This window comes from Scyliorhinus canicula, chromosome 6 (genome assembly GCF_902713615.1).
Source record: "Scyliorhinus canicula chromosome 6, sScyCan1.1, whole genome shotgun sequence".
Classification (NCBI taxonomy): Eukaryota; Metazoa; Chordata; class Chondrichthyes; order Carcharhiniformes; family Scyliorhinidae; genus Scyliorhinus; species Scyliorhinus canicula.
In genome coordinates, this window is record NC_052151.1 from 205092265 (window position 1) to 205105065 (window position 12801).

The 12801-nt window shown below is 49.3% G+C and overlaps 1 protein-coding gene across 8 annotated transcripts in view; it reads right to left on the reverse strand.

The window, feature by feature from the left end:
* Nucleotides 1-12801, reverse strand: part of LOC119967818 (NACHT, LRR and PYD domains-containing protein 3-like) — a 117800-nt gene that overhangs the window by 16854 nt on the left and 88145 nt on the right. The gene's annotated exons all lie outside the window — the stretch shown is intronic.

Genomic DNA, 12801 nt, shown 5'->3' on the forward strand with positions numbered 1-12801 from the left:
AATAATAACTTCTCAATAACACTTAAATCATCAGTAAAATAGTGCAAGATTCAATTCAGTTTAAGTAGTTTTATGTAGAAATTAAACTCAGTTAATGGAAGCCATGCTTGGGAATTAACTTCCGAAAATAGTTTGACATCCTCACCAGTTTCTAATATGTCGTGAACATAGAACATAGAACAGTACAGCACAGAACAGGCCCTTCGGCCCTCGATGTTGTGCCGACCAATGATCACCCTACTCAAGTCAACGTATCCACCCTATACCAGTAACCCAACAACCCCCCCCCCAACCTTATTTTTTGGACACCAAGGGCAATTTAGCATAGCCAATCCACCTAACCCGCACATCTTTGGACTGTGGGAGGAAACCGGAGCACCCGGAGGAAACCCACGCAACACGGGGAGGACGTGCAGACTCCACACAGACAGTGACCCAGCCGGGAATCGAACCTGGGACCCTGGAGCTGTGAAGCATTTATGCTAACCACCATGCTACCGTGCTGCCTCCTGAATCCGCGGGCAAAAGCGGACACTCAGCTGCGCTCTTCCAGAAGGCTGATGGTGACGAAATCAGGAGCCATTTTACCCAGGCCCGTCAAGACTTCCTTTGGCCTCATAAAAGTCTTTGTTGTGGTCATCCCGTTTCTGTACATGGGCACTCAGATCAGCAAGAGCTTTGCCTCGCTCCTGGAGCGAGGAGCATGGAGCTTTAAATGAAGGTTATAGCACAAACCTTTGGATCAGTGTCAAAACTGCTGCATCGCACCCTGTTCATTTGGAAAATTTCCTGCACTTCCCTGGTTATGTTTCAGAGGATCAGACCACCAAGGCAGCAGCCAGAAGAACATGTTCAGCACAGAATCCATGCACAGACAGCTTTCTCTGACGCAAGCTGCCATATGGGAAGTTTAAATGTCCAGCGTGAATGGGTGAGTAGATGAATGAGTATGTGATGGTGGTGGTTGGGGGGGGGGGGGGGCTACTGTCAGTAAGGCATGTGGGTATGGTAGCAGTTGGGTAGCATTGTCGTGAGTGACAGTTGGGTAGCGTGGTTGGGAGGGATATATTGCGAAGACTAGACAGGTTGGTCAAGGTGTTGGTTGGCTAGTGAGTGGCAGTCAGGTCTGAACAGGAGTGGCAAGGGTAAGCATGGTTAGGATGGGATTGTTGGGCAGTCAGGAGGTTGAAGAGGCTGTCAGGCTTTGGTCAGCGTGATTGATTGTGTGTGGTCAGGATTTAGAATAAGACTTTTACATTGAACATTTCTGGGGTAACTATTCAGCTAAATAAATTGGAACTTTTACTGGTCTCTGACTCTAACTCAAGGTGTTGAAGACAGTCGGACAGTGTCCTGGGGAGCAGGGAATTGCTCGTCAGAGGTTCAGCTCCCATGCCGGTCAGTGCATTGAAAATCCTCAGGGTACTGAAACGCTTCATGTATTGTATGTCAGATCCAATATGGAGACCAGATGATCCGGGCCTATATTTTCATTCTGATGGTTAACACTGGCTTGTCCGCGACTATCGGCATCTCATTATATTTTGTAGTATAGGTCTTAGGGACAGGAATAAGACATTCAGCCCTCCAACCTTCTCTGCCATTCAATGAGATCATGACTGGTCTGGTAACAGTCTCAACTCCACATTCTAGCCTTCTCTCCTTAACGTTTGACTCTGTAAAATGTAACTGTCTTAAATAAGTTCAATAACCCTGCCTCCACTGCTTTCCGGAATAGAGAATTCCACATTTCGATGAACCGCAGAGAAAAATAATTCAATCTCTGCCTCAAAAGGAAGACCTCTTAAATCACGTTCCCTAGCTGCAGATTCCTTGACAAGTGGAAACATCATCCTGGTATCTATACTATCAAGTCCCCTGAAGATCTTGAGCGACATTCTCTGTCCCTCAGCCGCATGTTTTCCCGTGGAATGCCATTCACTTGCCGTGGGATTCTGCCTTCCTGCCACTTGTCAATGGAATTTCCCACTGAAGCCACTCCATGCCACCAGGAAACTGGTGGGCGGGGGTGCACTACCAGCGGGAAAAGAAAATACCAACGGTCGGATAATCCCAGTCCTTATGTTTCAATAAGATCACCTCTCATTGTTCTGAATTCAACGGGTATCGGCCCAACATGTTGAACCTTTTTTTACAACAGATTCCTCAACACAGAATTGAATCAAGGGAACTTTCTCTGAATTCTTGTATTTCAATTGTTTATTTCTTCAAACAAGGAGATTAGAATTCGACACAGTATTCCAGATATGGCCGAAGGACCTGCATAGCTACAGTAAAAATTCACTGCTTCAGTATCCCATTCCCTTTGCAAGGAATGCCACCGTTGTATTTGCCTCCCTATCATTTGGTGTCCTGCATATTAACATTTGTGATAAATGAACCAGGACAAGATACAGGTTAAGTGAGTGGGCAAGATTTGGCATATGGAATGTGGAAAAATGTGAATGTATCCCACTTTCACAGGAATAGAAAAGCAGCTGTTTATTTTTAAATGCGGATTGCAAAATCGCTCCACCAGATTTTGCGATCCGCATTTAAAAATAAACAGCTGCTTTTCTATTCCTGTGAAAGTGGGATACATTCACATTTTTCCACATTCCATATGCCAAATCTTGCCCTCACTTAACCTGTATACCCCAATGTAGATTCTGTCTCCTCTTGACAACTTACTCTATTATCGACATTGGTGGCATCAGCAAATTTAGTTGCCATGGTCTTTATCCAAGTCATTGATATAGATTCTAAACAGTTGCGGCCCAACACTGAACCCTATGGCATTCATTGTTATAGTTCGTCAATCTGAGAAATTACCCGTTTATCCGTATTCTTTGCTTCCTGTTAGCTAAACAATCCTTTATCCATGATAATATGTTAGCCCCTACAGCAGAGGTATTTTGAATTAAGGTATGATCTTGCCTTATGAAACAACCTCGGATGTGGCAATTTATCAAATGCCTTCTGGAAATCCAAGTAGAGTACATTTACAGGCTACCCTGTATCAACGGTATTATTCCCTCAAAAACTGTACTGTATTAAACAATGACCCTTTCACAAAGTCATACTAACTCTGCCAGATTAAATTATAATTTTCCAAGTATCCTGATATTCTAGAATCCTGGACGGCACGGTTGCAGAGTGATCAGCAGTGTTGCTTCACAGCACCAGGGACCAGGTTCGATTGCCAGCTTGGGTCACTGTCTGCACAGAGTTTGCACGTTCTCCCCATCCGTGTCTGCATGGGTTTCCTCCGGGTGCTTCAGTTTCCTCCTACAAGTCCCGAAAGACGTGCTTGTTAGGTGAATGAGACATTCTGAATTCTCCCTCAACCCCAACAGGCACCATAGTGTGGTGACTAGGGGATTTCACAGTAACTTCATTGCAGTGTTAATGTAAACCTACTTGTGACACTAATAAAGATTATTATTAGAAATAGCCTCATAGCCTTTGTGGTTCAGTTGCAATGGGTTTCTAGTTGGGGATAAATCCTTGAAATTAACAATATTGCAGCACAATGGGCTCCCATGCTTAGTTCGCTTGGTGACATTGAACAGAGCATTAAAAATCAAGAATGCTTTGTGGAGCTGAGAGATGCTTAATCAGCCTGGTTGTCCAGTTAATATAAAAGAGTAGCCTGAGCACTTTTCAGTTATCAAAAGACATAGAGAGATTTTAAAATGGCCACTTCTGTCATGCTACCGTCTTGCTCTAGGAATATCTCGAATGGGATTGGATTGGATTTCAGCATTGATAATGTCTCAGTCGTTAATTATTAAAAGAATTCCATCCTTATTGAAGGTCTGGTGTTGGGAAGCAATTGCCGAGGCAGCCACACTTACTGCAAGAAAGCTGAGCTGATCAGGTGCAAATAACAAATGGACCCGGACACTCCCAGGTAAGAGATGAGTCCGTTAGCAGCATTGTGGCATAACAGGATTCAATGTACAAGCCTCCTGGTTTTGTGATTGCAAGGGATCTGCACAACGAGGTTTGAGACTCCACATCAGAATAGATTTATTTTGAGCTTGTAACCCCTGGCCAACCCTGTTATCATGTGACTTGCAGCAACCTTTTTTGGTTTAACAGAAAGCCATTTTTTTTTAAACTGCATAAGAATAAAGTTCTGGATTTCATTTCATATCATATGGAACCTAAAATCAATGCATCTATTATCTCTGCAGCCATTTCTATCAAGCATGCAGCCCATCTGGTTCTGGGACATATCAGCATTTAGGTGGAATAGGTTTCCCAGCATTTAGGTGGAATAGGTTTCCCAGCATTTTTGCCTTGTGCTGGTGATTGTTTTAAGATCCTCCCTCCCACTCAACTCTTGTTTTGCCTATCTCTTGGGAGTTTTCCAAGGGCACGATTCAGGGATAGCGTTGCGCCCAACGCAGATCTAGAAACACCAGGTAAAGAGTAGGAGAGGGTGTGAACCGTTTTGCTATTCACCTGGCCCGCTCCCAAAGGCGAGGTCTGGATCTGACCTAAAAATGGCAATAATATCACCAACCCTAATTTGCATTCATTATACTCTCATTAACGAGATTGAAGTTGAATGTAGCGGCCTCCCTGGAATTACCCGACTCCCGAACGAGAAGCCACACAGGCATCGTTTAGTACTCCTTTTCAAAAACGTGAAGCTGAGGGGAACGGAGGAGATGAGTAGCCATTTTTATTTACCGGCATGCAGCTTTTGGGCACCTTAACTGCTGCCCCAGTGCTCGGGTGTTGAGGGACCCCTCAGGAGGGTTTGGCTTGGTTCCAGTAGGGCTGAGGCATTCAAGATCGTGTCACCCCTGGGCTAGGGGAATGGTAGGTGGCTTTGCTTCTGTGAGGCCTTCAAGCCATCATTAAATATTGTGCAGACCCTTAAAATGGGCAACCACAGCTGCAGCCTCTCTGTCGTGTCTGTTCCACCAATCTGTCCTGCTGGGCAGCACAGTGGTTAGCACTGTTGGCTTACAGCGCCAGAGACCCGGGTTTGATTCCGACCTCGGGTGACTATCTATGTGGAGGTTGCACATTCTCCCAGTGTCTGCACGGGATTCCTCTGGGTGCCGGTTAGATGGATTGGTCATGCTAAAATGTGCCTAGGTGGGGTTAGGGGGATTATGGTGGGGTATGGGGCCCACGAAGAATGCTCTTTCAGGGGAGTGTTGCATACTCAATGGGCTGAGTTGCCTATTTGTGCACTGGAGGGATTCTAGGAAACTCCTTCAGGACAAAGTCATGCTGTAGCTTCTCCCTTGAAAGTCAATTTCACTCCCTTTGACAGTGAGCAGCCTCTAACTTCACAGTTGAAGGTTATTTCAAATGAGGAATTAGCCTTGTAAGTTGTGAGAGCACCTCATGCTCCTCAACTCTCAAGTGCCTCCTCGAAGGCACAAGTGCCATGCCTCGGAGCATGGTTAGTGCATTGCATATCCAGCAAGCCTTGATGCCTGAACAGTGTGCCTGAACTCGAAGAGCAACAGCACCATAGAGGCAGCTACCAACAATCAAATACTAGACAGCAGGACTTCATCCTCGCGTGGCCAACGGGTAAGCGTTTAAATGAGCGGAGGGAATCTAACCAGGGCTCACAGTATTTTGGGCAGAGATCTGGAATCCAGGGGTTCCTGATGTGGCTGGCGGTGAGTGATTTGCGAGTGAGGTTTACCAGCATAACTAGGTCACTGGATGGCGCTCAGAGAAGGCGAGACAGTTATGGTAAGGGTGGGTAAGGCTTGGGGGATTTGAGGATCCTAGGATGGAGGACCTAACTAATTGTCGGTCTTTTTCCTTCTCCAATTTTCTGGTGTTGATCTTGTGAGGCTGCCCTCACTTTGCTTGTGGTAGCCAAGGCAGGTAAACGCTATGGAAGGCAGCAACTACAATGCAGGTTGAAGGTGGCTGCCCAACACTCTTGAGGTGGGACGCACAAGGGGAGGCCAGTAATGGCCCTGGGTGTACAAGCATCTTTAGTCATTCTATGGGCTGATGGACACCATATGCTTGAGAAGACTCCATCTCAACAAAGACACCATGCTGAACCTGTGCCATGTCCTCGCGGACGTTGCACCCCTTGGGGGGGGGGGGGGGGGGGGGACACCCGCTCCCTGCACCCTCAACATTTATGCCACCGGGTCATTCCAGGGCTAGTGTGGGGATCTGTGTAGCATTTCCCATACCCGCAGGTGAATCCAGGAGGCAACAGATGCTCCATGCCTGGGCAAAAGTCTCCATCATCTTCGAGCTGGACCTAGCCCAACAAGATGACCGGGGCTGCAGGATTTGGTGCGATTGCCACGACGACTCAAGTCCAAGGAGCAATCAATGGCATGCATGTCGCCCTGCGGGCATTGGGGCATCAGGGAGTGCCCTATATTAATTAGGAGCTCCGCTTCCTGAATGTCCAGATCGTGTGCAACCACCAACACAGGATCATGCATGTGTGTGGCCACCACACTGGGAGTGCGCATGACAGCTACTTCCTGGGGCACTGGGAGATCTCTGGTGTCTTGAAGGACCACCCTAGGATGAAAGATTGGCTTGTGGGGGACAAGGTATACCTGCTGAGGACACGGCTGATGGTGCCGGTGCGGAAACTTGAAACCGAGACGGAGACCCGATACAATGAGGCCAAGTGCTGTCATGAGTGGTGTATCGGTCTGCTCAGAATGCGATTCCGATGCCTAGGTCACTCTGGCAGTGTCCTGCAGTACACTCCTGAAAGGGTTTCCTGCTTTGTAGTGGTCTGCTGTGCCCTCCACATTCTGGCACAGCATGGGGTGACATGCTGGAGGAGGATGCAGAGGGACATGCAGCCTCATCGGTAGAGGAGATGGACCAGTAGGGGCTGGAGGGTGAGCCTGGGGAGGAGCCGGAGGATCGAGACAGGCTGCGGCCATGGTCCGACATGTGAGGATGACCAGGGAGGCCCTCAGTCTCCTGATTTCCTTGGGCAAGGTCGGGACTATCAATTCAACAACTCCCCCGTCCCTCCACCTAACCTGCACATCTTTGGACTGTGGGAGGAAACCGGAGCACCCGGAGGAAACCTACACAGACACGGGGAGAACGTGCAGACTCCGCACAGACAGTGACCCAAGCCGGGAATTGAACCTTGGAGTTGTAAAGCAACTGTGCTAACCACTGTGCTACCATGCTGCCTCACTGCTCCTGTCTCACCCAGCCAGAGTAATTCCCTCAGGAGTGACAGTCTGTCATGATTGACTCTCTGAGGGAGTTATGAGCCAATGTTGAATCTGGAAAACTTTGAAAACAGAGGTGCTTCCCACCTGTATTAGACCTTCCAAAATGCATCAGCTCACATTTGTCAGGATTAAACTGATCTCTCCCTACCCCCCCGCCCAAGTCTCTAAACGATTTATATTCTGCTGTATCCTCTGACAGTCCTCATCGCTATCCGCAATTCCACCAAACTTTGTGTCATCCGCAATCAGACTAATCAGACCAGTGACATTTTCCTCGAAATCATTTATATATATATATGACAAACAGCAAACATCCCAGCACTGAACCCTGCGGAACACCACTAGTCACAGTCCTCCATTCAGAAACGCACTCCTCCATTGCTACCCTCTGTCTTCTATTACCGAGTCAGTTCTGTATTCATCTTGCCAGCTCACCTCTGATCCCGTGTAACTTGATCTTCTGTACCAGTCTGCCATGAGAGACCTTGTCAAAGGCCTTACTGAAGTCCATATAGACAACATCCACTGCTCTACTTTCAAGCATCTTTGTCACTTCCACGAAAAACTCGAACTGTTTAGTGAAACTCTACATCCCCTTCACAAAACCATGCTGCCTCTCGCTAATACATCCACTTTCTTCCAAATGGGAGTAAATCCTGTCTCGAACAATCCTCTCCAATAATTTCCTGCCACTGACTCACGGCTCACCAGCCTGTAATTTTGTGGACTATCTTTGCTACCCCTCTTAAACAAAGGAATAACATTGGCTATTCTCCAGTCCTCTGGGACTTCACCTGTAGCCAGTGAGGATACAAAGATTCCTGTCAAGGCCCCAGCAATTTCCTCCCTCAGTATTCTGGGGTAGATTCCATCAGGCCCTGCCGACCTATCCACCTTAAATGTTTTTCAACACACCCAACACCTCCTTTTTGATCTCTGAATCACCCAGACTATGTACAAACCTGCCCCAGACTCATCATCCACCAATGCTTTCTGTTTGGTGAATATTGATGCAAAGTGCTCATTTAGTACCTCACCCATTTCCTCTGATTCCACGCATAGATTCCCTCCCCTGTCCTCGAGGGGGCAACCCTTTCCCTGGCTACCCTCTTGCTCTTTATGTACGTATAAAATGCCATGGGATTTTCCTTAATCCTGTTTGCCAATTACTTTTTGTGATCCATTTTAGCCCTCCTGCCTCCTTGCTTAAGTTCGTTCCTACATTCCTTATATGCTTCACGAGCTTCATCGTTCCCAGCCTTCTAATCCTTACAAATGCTTCCTTTTTCTTTTGGATGAGGCTCATAATATCCCTCGTTATCCAAAGTTCCTGAAAGTTTCCATATTTATCCTTCTTCCTCACAGGAACATGCCGTTCCCGAATTCCTCTCAACTGATATTTGAAAGCCTCCCACGTTCAGATGTTGATTTACCCTCAAAACATCAATCTAGAATATCCAGGTACTGCCGAATATTGTTATAATTAGCCTTCCCCCAATTTAGCATCTTCAACCGTGGAATACTCTTATCTTTATCCAACAGTACCTTAAAACGTACTGAATTTTGATCACTGTTCCCGGAATGCTTCCCTACTGATGCTCATTCCCCAATGCCAGGTCCAGTACAGCCCCTTCCCTAGTTGGACTGTCTACATATTGTTTCAAGAAGCCCTCCTGGATGCTCCTTTCAAACTCTGCCCCATCCAAGCCCCTAGCACTAAGTGAGTCCCAGTCAAAGTACTGGAAGTTAAAATCACCCACCACAACAACCCTGTTGCATTTACACCTTTCCAAAATCTACATACATATCTGCTCCTCTATCTCCCGCTGGCTGTTGGGAAGCCTGTAGTAAACCCCCAACATTGTGACTGCACCCTTCCTATTCCTGAGCTCTATCCATATTGTCTCACTGCATGAGCCCTCTGAGGTGTCCTCTCGCAGTACAGAGAAGGTGGTGAGCTGCCTTATTTAACTGCTGCAGTCCCGGAGATGTAGGTACACCCACATGCTGTTAGGGAGGTAATCCCAGGATTCTGGCCCAGCAACAGTGAAAGATTGTAAACATATTTCCAAGTCAGGATAGCAAGTGACTTGGTGGTGAATCTCCAGGTGGTGGTGTTTCCAGGTATCTGCTACACTTGCCCTCCTAGATGGTAGCGGTCATGAATTTGGAAGGTGCTGCCTGAGGAGCCTTGGTGAGTTCCTGCCATGAATCTTGTAGATGACACAATTTGCTGTCACTTTTCTTTGGTGGTGGAAGATTTGAATGTTTGTGGAAGAGGTAGCATTCAAGCGGGCTGCTTTGTCCTGGATCGTGTTGAGCTTCCTAAGTGTTGTTGGAGTTGCACTTATCCAAGAAAGTCAGGAACATTCCATCATACTCCTAACTTCCGCCTTGTAGTTTGTGGACAAGCTTTGGGGAGCTAAGTGGTGAGTTACTCGATGCAGGTTTCCGAGACTTTGACCTAAAGAATGTTCATAGTGGGGTATTCAGTGATCGCAATCATTGAATAACAAAGAGTGATGTTGATTGGAATCAGAAAATAGAATTCCTTCCCACTTCAGTGTATTATTGAAACTGAGGACATGACTTTTGGTTGCTGTGATGCGGAGCTAAGCCGCATGTTTGGTGGCTCCCGCTATTTTCGGACCCGTAACGGCGCTGGGCGGTCTTTTCCCGTTGTGGGAAGACATCAGCTACGCTTCTCTGCCGGTGGATGGACTGAATCGGCAGCGTGGAGGCAGTGGGCGCAGGAGCTGCTCCATCGCTGCTTCAGAGAGCTGAAAGCTGAGCTGCTGGAACCGCTAAAGGCCTCGCTGGACAAGCTCATGGCGACTCAGATGGCCCAGGGGGCAGAGATCCGTGAGGTCCGGCAAAAGGCCTCGGAGAATGAGGACGAAATCCTAGGCCTGGCAGTGAAGGTGGAGTCGCACGAGGCGCTCCACAAGACATGGCAGGCGAGGCTGGAGAAAATGGAGAACCGCTCGCGGCGGAAGAATTTGTGGATCCTGGGCCTCCCGGAGGGGCTGGAGGGATCGGATTTGGGGGCCTACGTGGTCACGATGCTGAACTCGCGAATGTGAGCGGGGTCCTTCCAAGGGCCCTTGGAGCTGGAGGGGGCCCATAGAGTGTTGGTGAGAAGGCCCAAGCCTAACGAGCCGCCAAGGGCGGTGCTGGTGCGGTTTCACCGGTTCGTCGCCCGAGAATGTGTGCTGAGGTGGGCCAAGAAGGAGCGGAGCAGCAGGTGGGAGAACGCAAAGGCCCGAATTTACCAGGACTGGAGTGCGGAGGTGGCGAAAAAAAGGGCCGGTTATAACCGGTCGAAAGCAGTGCTGCACAAGAAAGGGGTAAAGTTCGGCCTGCTACAGCCGGCACGCCTCTGGGTCACTTATAAAGACCACCAGTATTGCTTTGACTTCCCTGATGAGGCCTGGGTCTTTGTCCAGGCAGAGAAGCTGGACTCGGACTGAGGATTGAGATGGGGGTCGGGGACTGATGTACAGTGTTCGGAGGCTCTGTTCTCCCTTGCTCTTTTGTGTTGGTTTTTGTTTTTGTTTTTCTTGTTGGAAAGCTTGGGGGATGTTTTGTAGGCCCGTTGTGGCGCGGGCCTTCTCTTCCCGCATTTTGGGTCGAGGGGCGGGGCTTAAGCTGGAGGTGCGGGCTTTTTCCCACGCTGGAGTCGGAATGGGAGGGGACTGTGGTAGTACGACTAGGAGTATTATGGTACCTGGAAGTGTGAGCTGCCATTGGTGCAGAGGACTCGCTGCCCATTGGCCCAGGTATGTCATGTGCCTCTCAGCCGATTGGTTAAAAATTACAAGCTCTTCGTCCTTCCCCACCTCTGCGGGGCAGCACTCCTGGGGTTAGATTTCCAGTGCAACCTCCAGCGCTTAACTTTCAAATTCGGCGGCCCTATGCCCCCCCCCCCCCCACTGTCTGCAGCCTCACGTCCTTCAAGGTCAATCCCCCGTCCTTGTTTCCAAACCTCACCCCGGATTGCAAACCCGTCGCCATCAGGAGCAGACGGTACAGTGCCCAGGACCGGGCCTTAATAAGGTCCGAAGTCCAACGGCTTCTGAAGGAAGGGGTCATCGAGGCCAGCAACAGCCCCTGGCGAGCACAAGTGCTGGTGGTAAAGACCGGGGAGAAAAATAGGATGGTCATAGACTAGTCAGACCATCAACAGGTTTACGCAGCTGGACGGGTACCCTCTCCCGCGTATCTCCGACCTGGTCAACAGGATCGTGCAGTACAAGGTCTTCTCCACAATGGACCTCAAGTGCGCCTACCACCAGCTCCCCATCCGCGCGAGTGACCGAAAGTACACTGCGTTCGAAGCGGATGGGCGTCTCTACCACTTTTAAGGGTTCCCTTCGGTGTCACAAACGGGGTCTCGGTCTTCCAACGGGAGATGGACCGAATGGTCGACCAATACGGTTTACGGGCAACCTTCCCGTATCTCGATCACGTCACCATCTGCGGCCACGACCAGCAGGACCACGGCACCAATCTCCAAAAATTCCTCCGAACCGCAAAACTCCTTAATCTGACTTATAACAAGGATAAACGCGTGTTTAGCACCGACCGTCTAGCCATCCTCGGCTACGTAGTGTGTAACGGAGTGATAGGTTCCGACCCTGAACGCATGCGACCCCTGATGGAGCTCCCCCTCCCCCAAAGCACGGTTTGGGCTTCTTTTCATATTACGCCCAGTGGGTCCCCAATTACGCCGATAAAGCCCGTCCACTCATCCAATCAGCCACTTTTGCCCTGTCGTTGGAGGCCCGCCAGGCCGTTAGCCGCATCAAAGCAGACATTGCAAAGGCAACGATGCGTGCTATCGACGAGTCCCTCCCCTTCCAAGTCGACAGTGCGCGGCCGATGTAGCTCTGGCAGCCACCCTCAATCAAGCGGGCAGACCCGTGGCCTTCTTGTCCAGTACAGAAATCCGCCACTCCTCGGTCGAAAAGGAAGCACAGGCCATAGTCGAAGCTTTGCGACATTGGAGGCACTATCTGGCCGGCAGGAGGTTCACTCTCCTCACAGACCAACGGTCAGTGGCCTTCATGTTCGACAACGCACAGAGGGGCAAGATAAAGAACGACAAGATCTTGCGGTGGAGGATAGAACTGTCCATCTACAACTACGACATCTTGTATCGTCCTGGGAAGCTAAACGAGCCTCCCGATGCCCTGTCCCGTGGCACCTATGCCAACGCACAAGTGAACCGCCTCCGAACCGTCCACGTGGACCTCTGCCACCAGGGGGTCACCCGCTTTTTCCATTTTATAAAGACCGGCAACCTGCCCTACTCCATCGAGGTCAGGATAGTGACCAGGGAATGCCACATCTGCGCGGAGTGCAAGCCGCACTTCTACCGCCCTGAACAAGCCCATCTTATAAAGGCTTCCCGTCCCTTTGAACGTCTCAGTATGGACTTCAAAGGTCCCCTCCCCTCCAACAACCACAACACGTACTTCCTCAACGTGGTTGACGAGTACTCCCGCTTCCCCTTCGCCATCCCCTGCCCTGACATGACCATCACCACCATCATTAATGCCCTACACACCATCTTCTCCCTGTT